The 12,500-nt window shown below is 52.3% G+C and overlaps 1 protein-coding gene, 16 non-coding genes and 3 pseudogenes across 17 annotated transcripts in view; all 20 read left to right on the plus strand.

Moving 5' to 3' along the window:
* Nucleotides 1–12,500, plus strand: part of LOC107076200 (antigen WC1.1-like) — a 455,354-nt gene that overhangs the window by 137,823 nt on the left and 305,031 nt on the right. The gene's annotated exons all lie outside the window — the stretch shown is intronic.
* Nucleotides 488–606, plus strand: LOC138244325 (5S ribosomal RNA). The gene has a single exon (XR_011192938.1). It is a non-coding gene; the product is annotated as a 5S ribosomal RNA (ribosomal RNA).
* On the plus strand, nucleotides 1,146–1,264 carry LOC138217897 (5S ribosomal RNA; annotated as a pseudogene).
* Nucleotides 1,802–1,920, plus strand: LOC138216958 (5S ribosomal RNA). Its single transcript, XR_011180671.1, has one exon. It is a non-coding gene; the product is annotated as a 5S ribosomal RNA (ribosomal RNA).
* LOC138216600 (5S ribosomal RNA) lies at nucleotides 2,458–2,576 on the plus strand. The gene has a single exon (XR_011180312.1). It is a non-coding gene; the product is annotated as a 5S ribosomal RNA (ribosomal RNA).
* Nucleotides 3,115–3,233, plus strand: LOC138217898 (5S ribosomal RNA; annotated as a pseudogene).
* Nucleotides 3,770–3,888, plus strand: LOC138244326 (5S ribosomal RNA). Its single transcript, XR_011192939.1, has one exon. It is a non-coding gene; the product is annotated as a 5S ribosomal RNA (ribosomal RNA).
* LOC138245245 (5S ribosomal RNA) lies at nucleotides 4,426–4,544 on the plus strand. Its single transcript, XR_011193857.1, has one exon. It is a non-coding gene; the product is annotated as a 5S ribosomal RNA (ribosomal RNA).
* LOC138217087 (5S ribosomal RNA) lies at nucleotides 5,083–5,201 on the plus strand. Its single transcript, XR_011180800.1, has one exon. It is a non-coding gene; the product is annotated as a 5S ribosomal RNA (ribosomal RNA).
* On the plus strand, nucleotides 5,741–5,859 carry LOC138244823 (5S ribosomal RNA). Its single transcript, XR_011193438.1, has one exon. It is a non-coding gene; the product is annotated as a 5S ribosomal RNA (ribosomal RNA).
* LOC138244327 (5S ribosomal RNA) lies at nucleotides 6,397–6,515 on the plus strand. The gene has a single exon (XR_011192940.1). It is a non-coding gene; the product is annotated as a 5S ribosomal RNA (ribosomal RNA).
* Nucleotides 7,053–7,171, plus strand: LOC138217304 (5S ribosomal RNA). The gene has a single exon (XR_011181016.1). It is a non-coding gene; the product is annotated as a 5S ribosomal RNA (ribosomal RNA).
* LOC138217395 (5S ribosomal RNA) lies at nucleotides 7,709–7,827 on the plus strand. Its single transcript, XR_011181107.1, has one exon. It is a non-coding gene; the product is annotated as a 5S ribosomal RNA (ribosomal RNA).
* On the plus strand, nucleotides 8,365–8,483 carry LOC138217730 (5S ribosomal RNA; annotated as a pseudogene).
* Nucleotides 9,021–9,139, plus strand: LOC138217655 (5S ribosomal RNA). Its single transcript, XR_011181367.1, has one exon. It is a non-coding gene; the product is annotated as a 5S ribosomal RNA (ribosomal RNA).
* On the plus strand, nucleotides 9,679–9,797 carry LOC138216947 (5S ribosomal RNA). Its single transcript, XR_011180660.1, has one exon. It is a non-coding gene; the product is annotated as a 5S ribosomal RNA (ribosomal RNA).
* On the plus strand, nucleotides 10,335–10,453 carry LOC138217358 (5S ribosomal RNA). The gene has a single exon (XR_011181070.1). It is a non-coding gene; the product is annotated as a 5S ribosomal RNA (ribosomal RNA).
* On the plus strand, nucleotides 10,991–11,109 carry LOC138217389 (5S ribosomal RNA). The gene has a single exon (XR_011181101.1). It is a non-coding gene; the product is annotated as a 5S ribosomal RNA (ribosomal RNA).
* Nucleotides 11,647–11,765, plus strand: LOC138218268 (5S ribosomal RNA). Its single transcript, XR_011181488.1, has one exon. It is a non-coding gene; the product is annotated as a 5S ribosomal RNA (ribosomal RNA).
* Nucleotides 12,303–12,421, plus strand: LOC138244328 (5S ribosomal RNA). Its single transcript, XR_011192941.1, has one exon. It is a non-coding gene; the product is annotated as a 5S ribosomal RNA (ribosomal RNA).

Here is a 12,500-nt window from a genome sequence, read left to right on the forward strand (position 1 = left end):
CATACGTGCAGTGCGGCTTGTCCGTCTGTTTATTTGTCAGCTTTGGCGAGACACGGGTGCTTGTGTATTAGCGTGAGCGTTTTTTATTCTGATCAGGAACAGTTTAACAAGTCCGCAAAGGATCGAGGAAAGGTTTATCGCCAGCTGAAAAGAGACACAGCGCTTCGGCTGTGGAGACTTGTTCGGCTGGCGTTCGGAGAGTCGCGTTTTTCAGAATTGTATTGAGATCGTTTTCCACAGAGCTCAGATGTCAAAGCACAGCAGCAGCTCTCCACAGCGATCCTCTATAGCGCCCTTTCTCCCGCAGCTCCGTCCTCATTGGAAGGAAGCAAGAGTGAAAGGCTGAAGTGAAATAGAGCGGGGACGAAGGCAGTGAAGAGAGAGAACGTGGGAAGAAGAGAAAAACGCAAGGGAAATAGAGCAGTGACGTAAAAGAGGTGACGGAGCTGTCCTCTCAATAAGAAGGGTGCCAGCGAGCCTTGCTCTCGCTTACGGCCACACCCCCTTGAGCACGCCTGATCTCGTCTGATCTCGGAAGCTAAACAGGGATGGGCCTGGTTAGTACTTGGATGGGAGACCGCCTGGGAATACCAGGTGCTGTAAGCTTTAAAGCGCAGGAGGCGCCCTATCCCCGCTCGCTCGCTCTCATTCCCCTGTTCACACGTGCAGTGCTGCTTGTCCGTCTGTTTATTTGTCAGCTTTGGCGAGACACGGGTGCTTGTGTATTAGCGTGAGCGTTTTTTATTCTGATCAGGAACAGTTTTACAAGTCCGCAAAGGATCAAGGAAAGGTTTATCGCCAGCTGAAAAGAGACACAGCGCTTCGGCTGTGGAGACTTGTTCGGCTGGCGTTCGGAGAGTCGCGTTTTTCAGAATTGCATTGAGATCGTTTTCCACAGAGCTCAGATGTCAAAGCACAGCAGCAGCTCTCCACAGCGATCCTCTATAGCGCCCTTTCTCCCGCAGCTCCGTCCTCATTGGAAGGAAGCAAGAGTGAAAGGCTGAAGTGAAATAGAGCGGGGACGAAGGCAGTGAAGAGAGAGAACGTGGGAAGAAGAGAAAAACGCAAGAGAAAAAAAGCAGCGTCGTAAAAGAGGTGACGGAGCTGTCCTCTCAATAAGAAGGGTGACAGCGAGCCTTGCTCTCGCTTATGGCCACACCCCCTTGAGCACGCCTGATCTCGTCTGATCTCGGAAGCTAAACAGGGATGGGCCTGGTTAGTACTTGGATGGGAGACCGCCTGTGAATACCAGGTGCTGTACGCTTTTAAGCGCAGGAGGCGCCCTATCCCCGCTCGCTCGCTCATTCCCCTGTTCACACGTGCAGTGCGGCTTGTCCGTCTGTTTATTTGTCAGCTTTGGCGAGACACGGGTGCTTGTGTATTAGCGTGAGCGTTTTTTATTCTGATCAGGAACAGTTTTACAAGTCAGCAAAGGATCGAGGAAAGGTTTATCGCCAGCTGAAAAGAGACACAGCGCTTCGGCTGTGGAGACTTGTTCGGCTGGCGTTCGGAGAGTCGCGTTTTTCAGAATTGTATTGAGATCGTTTTCCACAGAGCTCAGATGTCAAAGCACAGCAGCAGCTCTCCACAGCGATTTTCTATAGCGCCCTTTCTCCCGCAGCTCCGTCCTCATTGGAAGGAAGCAAGAGTGAAAGGCTGAAGTGAAATAGAGCGGGGACGAAGGCAGTGAAGAGAGAGAACGTGGGAAGAAGAGAAAAACGCAAGGGAAAAAAAGCAGCGTCGTAAAAGAGGTGACGGAGCTGTCCTCTCAATAAGAAGGGTGCCAGCGAGCCTTGCTCTTGCTTACGGCCACACCCCCTTGAGCACGCCTGATCTCGTCTGATCTCAGAAGCTAAACAGGGATGGGCTTAGTTAGTACTTGGATGGGAGACCGCCTGGGAATACCAGGTGCTGTAAGCTTTTAAGCACAGGAGGCGCCCTATCCCCGCTCGCTCGCTCATTCCCCTGTTCACACGTGCAGTGCGGCTTGTCCGTCTGTTTATTTGTCAGCTTTGGCGAGACACGGGTGCTTGTGTATTAGCGTGAGCGTTTTTTATTCTGATCATGAACAGTTTAACAAGTCCGCAAAGGATCGAGGAAAGGTTTATCGCCAGCTGAAAAGAGACACAGCGCTTCGGCTGGGGAGACTTGTTCGGCTGGCGTTCGGAGAGTCGCGTTTTTCAGAATTGTATTGAGATCGTTTTCAACAGAGCTCAGATGTCAAAGCACAGCAGCAGCTCTCCACAGCGATCCTCTATAGCGCCCTTTCTCCCGCAGCTCCGTCCTCATTGGAAGGAAGCAAGAGTGAAAGGCTGAAGTGAAATAGAGCGGGGACGAAGGCAGTGAAGAGAGAGAACGTGGGAAGAAGAGAAAAACGCAAGGGAAAAAGAGCAGCGTCGTAAAAGAGGTGACGGAGCTGTCCTCTCAATAAGAAGGGTGCCAGCGAGTCTTGCTCTTACTTGCGGCCACACCCCCTTGAGCACGCCTGATCTCATCTGATCTCGGAAGCTAAACAGGGATGGGCCTGGTTAGTACTTGGATGGGAGACCGCCTGGGAATACCAGGTGCTGTAAGCTTTTAAGCGCAGGAGGCGCCCTATCCCCGCTCGCTCGCTCTCATTCCCCTGTTCACACGTGCAGTGCTGCTTGTCCGTCTGTTTATTTGTCAGCTTTGGCGAGACACGGGTGCTTGTGTATTAGCGTGAGCGTTTTTTATTCTGATCAGGAACAGTTTTACAAGTCCGCAAAGGATCGAGGAAAGGTTTATCGCCAGCTGAAAAGAGACACAGCGCTTCGGCTGTGGAGACTTGTTCGGCTGGCGTTCGGAGAGTCGCGTTTTTCAGAATTGTATTGAGATCGTTTTCCACAGAGCTCAGATGTCAAAGCACAGCAGCAGCTCTCCACAGCGATCCTCTATAGCGCCCTTTCTCCCGCAGCTCCGTCCTCATTGGAAGGAAGCAAGAGTGAAAGGCTGAAGTGAAATAGAGCGGGGACGAAGGCAGTGAAGAGAGAGAACGTGGGAAGAAGAAAAAACGCAAGGGAAAAAAAGCAGCGTCGTAAAAGAGGTGACGGAGCTGTCCTCTCAATAAGAAGGGTGACAGCGAGCCTTGCTCTCGCTTATGGCCACACCCCCTTGAGCACGCCTGATCTCGTCTGATCTCGGAAGCTAAACAGGGATGGGCCTGGTTAGTACTTGGATGGGAGACCGCCTGTGAATACCAGGTGCTGTACGCTTTTAAGCGCAGGAGGTGCCCTATCCCCGCTCGCTCGCTCATTCCCCTGTTCACACGTGCAGTGCGGCTTGTCCGTCTGTTTATTTGTCAGCTTTGGCGAGACACGGGTGCTTGTGTATTAGCGTGAGCGTTTTTTATTCTGATCAGGAACAGTTTTACAAGTCAGCAAAGGATCGAGGAAAGGTTTATCGCCAGCTGAAAAGAGACACAGTTTTCGGCTGTGGAGACTTGTTCGGCTGGCGTTCGGAGAGTCGCGTTTTTCAGAATTGTATTGAGATCGTTTTCCACAGAGCTCAGATGTCAAAGCACAGCAGCAGCTCTCCACAGCGATTTTCTATAGCGCCCTTTCTCCCGCAGCTCCGTCCTCATTGGAAGGAAGCAAGAGTGAAAGGCTGAAGTGAAATAGAGCGGGGACGAAGGCAGTGAAGAGAGAGAACGTGGGAAGAAGAGAAAAACGCAAGGGAAAAAAAGCAGCGTCGTAAAAGAGGTGACGGAGCTGTCCTCTCAATAAGAAGGGTGCCAGCGAGCCTTGCTCTTGCTTACGGCCACACCCCCTTGAGCACGCCTGATCTCGTCTGATCTCGGAAGCTAAACAGGGATGGGCCTGGTTAGTACTTGGATGGGAGACCGCCTGGGAATACCAGGTGCTGTAAGCTTTTAAGCACAGGAGGCGCCCTATCCCCGCTCGCTCGCTCATTCCCCTGTTCACACGTGCAGTGCGGCTTGTCCGTCTGTTTATTTGTCAGCTTTGGCGAGACACGGGTGCTTGTGTATTAGCGTGAGCGTTTTTTATTCTGATCATGAACAGTTTAACAAGTCCGCAAAGGATCGAGGAAAGGTTTATCGCCAGCTGAAAAGAGACACAGCGCTTCGGCTGGGGAGACTTGTTCGGCTGGCGTTCGGAGAGTCGCGTTTTTCAGAATTGTATTGAGATCGTTTTCCACAGAGCTCAGATGTCAAAGCACAGCAGCAGCTCTCCACAGCGATCCTCTATAGCGCCCTTTCTCCCGCAGCTCCGTCCTCATTGGAAGGAAGCAAGAGTGAAAGGCTGAAGTGAAATAGAGCGGGGACGAAGGCAGTGAAGAGAGAGAACGTGGGAAGAAGAGAAAAACGCAAGGGAAAAAAAGCAGCGTCGTAAAAGAGGTGACGGAGCTGTCCTCTCAATAAGAAGGGTGCCAGCGAGCCTTGCTCTCGCTTATGGCCACACCCCCTTGAGCACGCCTGATCTCGTCTGATCTCGGAAGCTAAACAGGGATGGGCCTGGTTAGTACTTGGATGGGAGACCGCCTGGGAATACCAGGTGCTGTAAGCTTTTAAGCGCAGGAGGCGCCCTATCCCCGCTCGCTCGCTCATTCCCCTGTTCACACGTGCAGTGCGGCTTGTCCGTCTGTTTATTTGTCAGCTTTGGCGAGACACGGGTGCTTGTGTATTAGAGTGAGCGTTTTTTAATTCTGATCAGGAACAGTTTTACAAGTCCGCAAAGGATCGAGGAAAGGTTTATCGCCAGCTGAAAAGAGACACAGCGCTTCGGCTGTGGAGACTTGTTCGGCTGGCGTTCGGAGAGTCGCGTTTTTCAGAATTGTATTGAGATCGTTTTCCACAGAGCTCAGATGTCAAAGCACAGCAGCAGCTCTCCACAGCGATCCTCTATAGCGCCCTTTCTCCCGCAGCTCCGTCCTCATTGGAAGGAAGCAAGAGTGAAAGGCTGAAGTGAAATAGAGCGGGGACGAAGGCAGTGAAGAGAGAGAACGTGGGAAGAAGAGAAAAACGCAAGGGAAAAAGAGCAGCGTCGTAAAAGAGGTGACGGAGCTGTCCTCTCAATAAGAAGGGTGCCAGCGAGTCTTGCTCTTACTTGCGGCCACACCCCCTTGAGCACGCCTGATCTCGTCTGATCTCGGAAGCTAAACAGGGATGGGCCTGGTTAGTACTTGGATGGGAGACCGCCTGGGAATACCAGGTGCTGTAAGCTTTTAAGCGCAGGAGGCGCCCTATCCCCGCTCGCTCGCTCTCATTCCCCTGTTCACACGTGCAGTGCTGCTTGTCCGTCTGTTTATTTGTCAGCTTTGGCGAGACACGGGTGCTTGTGTATTAGCGTGAGCGTTTTTTATTCTGATCAGGAACAGTTTTACAAGTCCGCAAAGGATCGAGGAAAGGTTTATCGCCAGCTGAAAAGAGACACAGCGCTTCGGCTGTGGAGACTTGTTCGGCTGGCGTTCGGAGAGTCGCGTTTTTCAGAATTGTATTGAGATCGTTTTCCACAGAGCTCAGATGTCAAAGCACAGCAGCAGCTCTCCACAGCGATCCTCTATAGCGCCCTTTCTCCCGCAGCTCCGTCCTCATTGGAAGGAAGCAAGAGTGAAAGGCTGAAGTGAAATAGAGCGGGGACGAAGGCAGTGAAGAGAGAGAACTTGGGAAGAAGAGAAAAACGCAAGGGAAAAAAAGCAGCGTCGTAAAAGAGGTGACGGAGCTGTCCTCTCAATAAGAAGGGTGCCAGCGAGCCTTGCTCTCGCTTACGGCCACACCCCCTTGAGCACGCCTGATCTCGTCTGATCTCGGAAGCTAAACAGGGATGGGCCTGGTTAGTACCTGGATGGGAGACCGCCTGGGAATACCAGGTGCTGTAAGCTTTTAAGCGCAGGAGGCGCCCTATCCCCGCTCGCTCGCTCATTCCCCTGTTCACACGTGCAGTGCGGCTTGTCCGTCTGTTTATTTGTCAGCTTTGGCGGGACACGGGTGCTTGTGTATTAGCATGAGCGTTTTTTATTCTGATCAGGAACAGTTTAACAAGTCCGCAAAGGATCGAGGAAAGGTTTATCGCCAGCTAAAAAGAGACACAGCGCTTCGGCTGTGGAGACTTGTTCGGCTGGCGTTCGGAGAGTCGCGTTTTTCAGAATTGTATTGAGATCGTTTTCAACAGAGCTCAGATGTCAAAGCACAGCAGCAGCTCTCCACAGCGATCCTCTATAGCGCCCTTTCTCCCGCAGCTCCGTCCTCATTGGAAGGAAGCAAGAGTGAAAGGCTGAAGTGAAATAGAGCGGGGACGAAGGCAGTGAAGAGAGAGAACGTGGGAAGAAGAGAAAAACGCAAGGGAAAAAAAGCAGCGTCGTAAAAGAGGTGACGGAGCTGTCCTCTCAATAAGAAGGGTGCCAGCGAGCCTTGCTCTCGCTTACGGCCACACCCCCTTGAGCACGCCTGATCTCGTCTGATCTCGGAAGCTAAACAGGGATGGGCCTGGTTAGTACTTGGATGGGAGACCGCCTGGGAATACCAGGTGCTGTAAGCTTTTAAGCGCAGGAGGCGCCCTATCCCTGCTCGCTCGCTCATTCCCCTGTTCACACGTGCAGTGCAGCTTGTCCGTCTGTTTATTTGTCAGCTTTGGCGAGACGCGGGTGCTTGTGTATTAGCGTGAGCGTTTTTTATTCTGATCAGGAACAGTTTTACAAGTCCGCAAAGGATCGAGGAAAGGTTTATCGCCAGCTGAAAAGAGACACAACGCTTCGGCTGTGGAGACTTGTTCGGCTGGCGTTCGGAGAGTCGCGTTTTTCAGAATTGTATTGAGATCGTTTTCCACAGAGCTCAGATGTCAAAGCACAGCAGCAGCTCTCCACAGCGATCCTCTATAGCGCCCTTTCTCCCGCAGCTCCGTCCTCATTGGAAGGAAGCAAGAGTGAAAGGCTGAAGTGAAATAGAGCGGGGACGAAGGCAGTGAAGAGAGAGAACGTGGGAAGAAGAGAAAAACGCAAGGGAAAAAAAGCAGCGTCGTAAAAGAGGTGACGGAGCTGTCCTCTCAATAAGAAGGGTGCCAGCGAGCCTTGCTCTCGCTTACGGCCACACCACCTTGAGCATACCTGATCTCGTCTGATCTCCGAAGCTGAACAGGGATGGGCCTGGTTAGTACTTGGATGGGAGACCGCCTGGGAATACCAGGTGCTGTAAGCCTTTAAGCGCAGGAGGCGCCCTATCCCCGCTCGCTCGCTCATTCCCCTGTTCACACGTGCAGTGCGGCTTGTCCGTCTGTTTATTTGTCAGCTTTGGCGAGACGCGGGTGCTTGTGTATTAGCGTGAGCGTTTTTTATTCTGATCAGGAACAGTTTTACAAGTCCGCAAAAGATCGAAGAAAGGTTTATCGCCAGCTGAAAAGAGACACAGCGCTTCGGCTGTGGAGACTTGTTCGGCTGGCGTTCGGAGAGTCGCGTTTTTCAGAATTGTATTGAGATCGTTTTCCACAGAGCTCAGATGTCAAAGCACAGCAGCAGCTCTCCACAGCGATCCTCTATAGCGCCCTTTCTCCCGCAGCTCCGTCCTCATTGGAAGGAAGCAAGAGTGAAAGGCTGAAGTGAAATAGAGCGGGGACGAAGGCAGTGAAGAGAGAGAACGTGGGAAGAAGAGAAAAACGCAAGGGAAAAAAAGCAGCGTCGTAAAAGAGGTGACGGAGCTGTCCTCTCAATAAGAGGGGTGCCAGCGATTCTGGCTCTCGCTTACGGCCACACCCCCTTGAGCACGCCTGATCTTGTCTGATCTCGGAAGCTAAACAGGGATGGGCCTGGTTAGTACTTGGATGGGAGACCACCTGGGAATGCCAGGTGCTGTAAGCTTTTAAGCGAAGGAGGCGCCCTATCCCCGCTCGCTCGGTCATTCCCCTGTTCACACGTGCAGTGCGGCTTGTCCGTCTGTTTATTTGTCAGCTTTGGCGAGACACGGGTGCTTGTGTATTAGCGTGAGCGTTTTTTATTCTGATCAGGAACAGTTTTAAAAGTCCGCAAAGGATCGAAGAAAGGTTTATCGCCAGCTGAAAAAAGACACAGCGCTTCGGCTGTGGAGACTTGTTCGGCTGGCGTTCGGAGAGTCGCGTTTTTCAGAATTGTATTGAGATCGTTTTCCACAGAGCTCAGATGTCAAAACACAGCAGCAGCTCTCCACAGCGATCCTCTATAGCGCCCTTTCTCCCGCAGCTCCGTCCTCATTGGAAGGAAGCAAGAGTGAAAGGCTGAAGTGAAATAGAGCGGGGACGAAGGCAGTGAAGAGAGAGAACGTGGGAAGAAGAGAAAAACGCAAGGGAAAAAAAGCAGCGTCGTAAAAGAGGTGACGGAGCTGTCCTCTCAATAAGAAGGGTGCCAGCGAGCCTTGCTCTCGCTTACGCCCACACCCCCTTGAGCACGCCTGATCTCGTCTGATCTCGGAAGCTAAACAGGGATGGGCCTGGTTAGTACTTGGATGGGAGACCGCCTGGGAGTACCAGGTGCTGTAAGCTTTTAAGCGCAGGAGGCGCCCTATCCCCGCTCGCTCGCTCATTCCTCTGTTCACACGTGCAGTGCGGCTTGTCCGTGTGTTTATTTGTCAGCTTTGGCGAGACACAGGTGCTTGTGTATTAGCGTGAGCGTTTTTTATTCTGATCAGGAACAGTTTTACAAGTCCGCAAAGTATCGAGGAAAGGTTTATCGCCAGCTGAAAAGAGACACAGCGCTTCGGCTGTGGAGACTTGTTCGGCTGGCGTTCGGAGAGTCGCGTTTTTCAGAATTGTATTGAGATCGTTTTCCACAGAGCTCAGATGTCAAAGCACAGCAGCAGCTCTCCACAGCGATCCTCTATAGCGCCCTTTCTCCCGCAGCTCCGTCCTCATTGGAAGGAAGCAAGAGTGAAAGGCTGAAGTGAAATAGAGCGGGGACGAAGGCAGTGAAGAGAGAGAACGTGGGAAGAAGAGAAAAACGCAAGGGAAAAAGAGCAGCGTCGTAAAAGAGGTGACGGAGCTGTCCTCTCAATAAGAAGGGTGCCAGCGAGTCTTGCTCTTACTTGTGGCCACACCCCCTTGAGCACGCCTGATCTCGTCTGATCTCGGAAGCTAAACAGGGATGGGCCTGGTTAGTACTTGGATGGGAGACCGCCTGGGAATACCAGGTGCTGTAAGCTTTTAAGCGCAGGGGGCGCCCTATCCCCGCTCGCTCGCTCTCATTCCCCTGTTCACACGTGCAGTGCTGCTTGTCCGTCTGTTTATTTGTCAGCTTTGGCGAGACACGGGTGCTTGTGTATTAGCGTGAGCGTTTTTTATTCTGATCAGTTACAGTTTTACAAGTCCGCAAAGGATCGAGGAAAGGTTTATCGCCAGCTGAAAAGAGACACAGCGCTTCGGCTGTGGAGACTTGTTCGGCTGGCGTTCGGAGAGTCGCGTTTTTCAGAATTGTATTGAGATCGTTTTCCACAGAGCTCAGATGTCAAAGCACAGCAGCAGCTCTCCACAGCGATCCTCTATAGCGCCCTTTCTCCCGCAGCTCCGTCCTCATTGGAAGGAAGCAAGAGTGAAAGGCTGAAGTGAAATAGAGCGGGGACGAAGGCAGTGAAGAGAGAGAACGTGGGAAGAAGAGAAAAACGCAAGGGAAAAAAAGCAGCGTCGTAAAAGAGGTGACGGAGCTGTCCTCTCAATAAGAAGGGTGCCAGCGAGCCTTGCTCTCGCTTACGGCCACACCCCCTTGAGCACGCCTGATCTCGTCTGATTTCGGAAGCTAAACAGGGATGGGCCTGGTTAGTACCTGGATGGGAGACCGCCTGGGAATACCAGGTGCTGTAAGCTTTTAAGCGCAGGAGGCGCCCTATCCCCGCTCGCTCGCTCATTCCCCTGTTCACACGTGCAGTGCGGCTTGTCCGTCTGTTTATTTGTCAGCTTTGGCGGGACACGGGTGCTTGTGTATTAGCGTGAGCGTTTTTTATTCTGATCAGGAACAGTTTTACAAGTCCGCAAAGGATCGAGGAAAGGTTTATCGCCAGCTGAAAAGAGACACAGCGCTTCGGCTGTGGAGACTTGTTCGGCTGGCGTTCGGAGAGTCGCGTTTTTCAGAATTGTATTGAGATCGTTTTCCACAGAGCTCAGATGTCAAAGCACAGCAGCAGCTCTCCACAGCGATCCTCTATAGCGCCCTTTCTCCCGCAGCTCCGTCCTCATTGGAAGGAAGCAAGAGTGAAAGGCTGAAGTGAAATAGAGCGGGGACGAAGGCAGTGAAGAGAGAGAACGTGGGAAGAAGAGAAAAACGCAAGAGAAAAAAAGCAGCGTCGTAAAAGAGGTGACGGAGCTGTCCTCTCAATAAGAAGGGTGCCAGCGAGCCTTGCTCTCGCTTTCGGCCACACCCCCTTGAGCACGCCTGATCTCATCTGATCTTGGAAGCTAAACAGGGATGGGCCTGGTTAGTACTTGGATGGGAGACCGCCTGGGAATACCAGGTGCTGTAAGCTTTTAAGCGCAGGAGGCGCCCTATCCCCGCTCGCTCGCTCATTCCCCTGTTCACACGTGCAGTGCGGCTTGTCCGTCTGTTTATTTCTCAGCTTTGGCGAGACACGGGTGCTTGTGTATTAGCGTGAGCGTTTTTTATTCTGATCAGGAACAGTTTTACAAGTCCGCAAAGGATCGAGGAAAGGTTTATCGCCAGCTGAAAAGAGACACAGCGCTTCGGCTGTGGAGACTTGTTCGGCTGGCGTTCGGAGAGTCGCGTTTTTCAGAATTGTATTGAGATCGTTTTCCACAGAGCTCAGATGTCAAAGCACAGCAGCAGCTCTCCACAGCGATCCTCTATAGCGCCCTTTCTCCCGCAGCTCCGTCCTCATTGGAAGGAAGCAAGAGTGAAAGGCTGAAGTGAAATAGAGCGGGGACAAAGGCAGTGAAGAGAGAGAACGTGGGAAGAAGAGAAAAACGCAAGGGAAAAAAAGCAGCGTCGTAAAAGAGGTGACGGAGCTGTCCTCTCAATAAGAAGGGTGCCAGCGAGCCTTGCTCTTGCTTATGGCCACACCCCCTTGAGCACGCCTGATCTCGTCTGATCTCGGAAGCTAAACAGGGATGGGCTTGGTTAGTACTTGGATGGGAGACCGCCTGGGAGTACCAGGTGCTGTAAGCTTTTATGCGCAGGAGGCGCCCTATCCCCGCTCGCTCGCTCATTCCCCTGTTCACACGTGCAGTGCGGCTTGTCCGTCTGTTTATTTGTCAGCTTTGGCGAGACACGGGTGCTTGTGTATTAGCGTGAGCGTTTTTTATTCTGATCATGAACAGTTTTACAAGTCCGCAAAGGATCGAGGAAAGGTTTATCGCCAGCTGAAAAAAGACACAGCGCTTCGGCTGTGGAGACTTGTTCGGCTGGCGTTCGGAGAGTCGCGTTTTTCAGAATTGTATTGAGATCGTTTTCCACAGAGCTCAGATATCAAAGCACAGCAGCAGCTCTCCACAGCGATCCTCTATAGTGCCCTTTCTCCCGCAGCTCCGTCCTCATTGGAAGGAAGCAAGAGTGAAAGTCTGAAGTGAAATAGAGCGGGGACGAAGGCAGTGAAGAGAGAGAACGTGGGAAGAAGAGAAAAACGCAAGGGAAAAAAAGCAGCGTCGTAAAATAGGTGACGGAGCTGTCCTCTCAATAAGAAGGGTGCCAGAGAGCCTTGCTCTCGCTTACGGCCACACCCCCTTGAGCACGCCTGATCTCGTCTGATCTCGGAAGCTAAACAGGGATGGGCCTGGTTAGTACTTGGATGGGAGACCGCCTGGGAATACCAGGTGCTGTAAGCCTTTAAGCGCAGGAGGCGCCCTATCCCCGCTCGCTCGCTCATTCCCCTGTTCACACGTGCAGTGCGGCTTGTCCGTCTGTTTATTTGTCAGCTTTGGCGAGACACGGGTGCTTGTGTATTAGCGTGAGCGTTTTTTATTCTGATCATGAACAGTTTAACAAGTCCGCAAAGGATCGAGGAAAGGTTTATCGCCAGCTGAAAAGAGACACAGCGCTTCGGCTGTGGAGACTTGTTCGGCTGGCGTTCGGAGAGTCGCGTTTTTCAGAATTGTATTGAGATCGTTTTCCACAGAGCTCAGATGTCAAAGCACAGCAGCAGCTCTCCACAGCGATCCTCTATAGCGCCCTTTCTCCCGCAGCTCCGTCCTCATTGGAAGGAAGCAAGAGTGAAAGGCTGAAGTGAAATAGAGCGGGGACGAAGGCAGTGAAGAGAGAGAACGTGGGAAGAAGAGAAAAACGCAAGGGAAAAAAAGCAGCGTCGTAAAAGAGGTGACGGAGCTGTCCTCTCAATAAGAAGGGTGCCAGCGAGCCTTTCCCTCGCTTACGGCCACACCCCCTTGAGCACGCCTGATCTCGTCTGATCTCGGAAGCTAAACAGGGATGGGCCTGGTTAGTACTTGGATGGGAGACCGCCTGGGAATACCAGGTGCTGTAAGCTTTTAAGCGCAGGAGGCGCCCTATCCCCGCTCGCTCGCTCATTCCCCTGTTCACACGTGCAGTGCGGCATGTCCGTCTGT

This window comes from Lepisosteus oculatus, chromosome 14 (assembly GCF_040954835.1).
Source record: "Lepisosteus oculatus isolate fLepOcu1 chromosome 14, fLepOcu1.hap2, whole genome shotgun sequence".
NCBI classification, from domain to species: domain Eukaryota; kingdom Metazoa; phylum Chordata; class Actinopteri; order Semionotiformes; family Lepisosteidae; genus Lepisosteus; species Lepisosteus oculatus.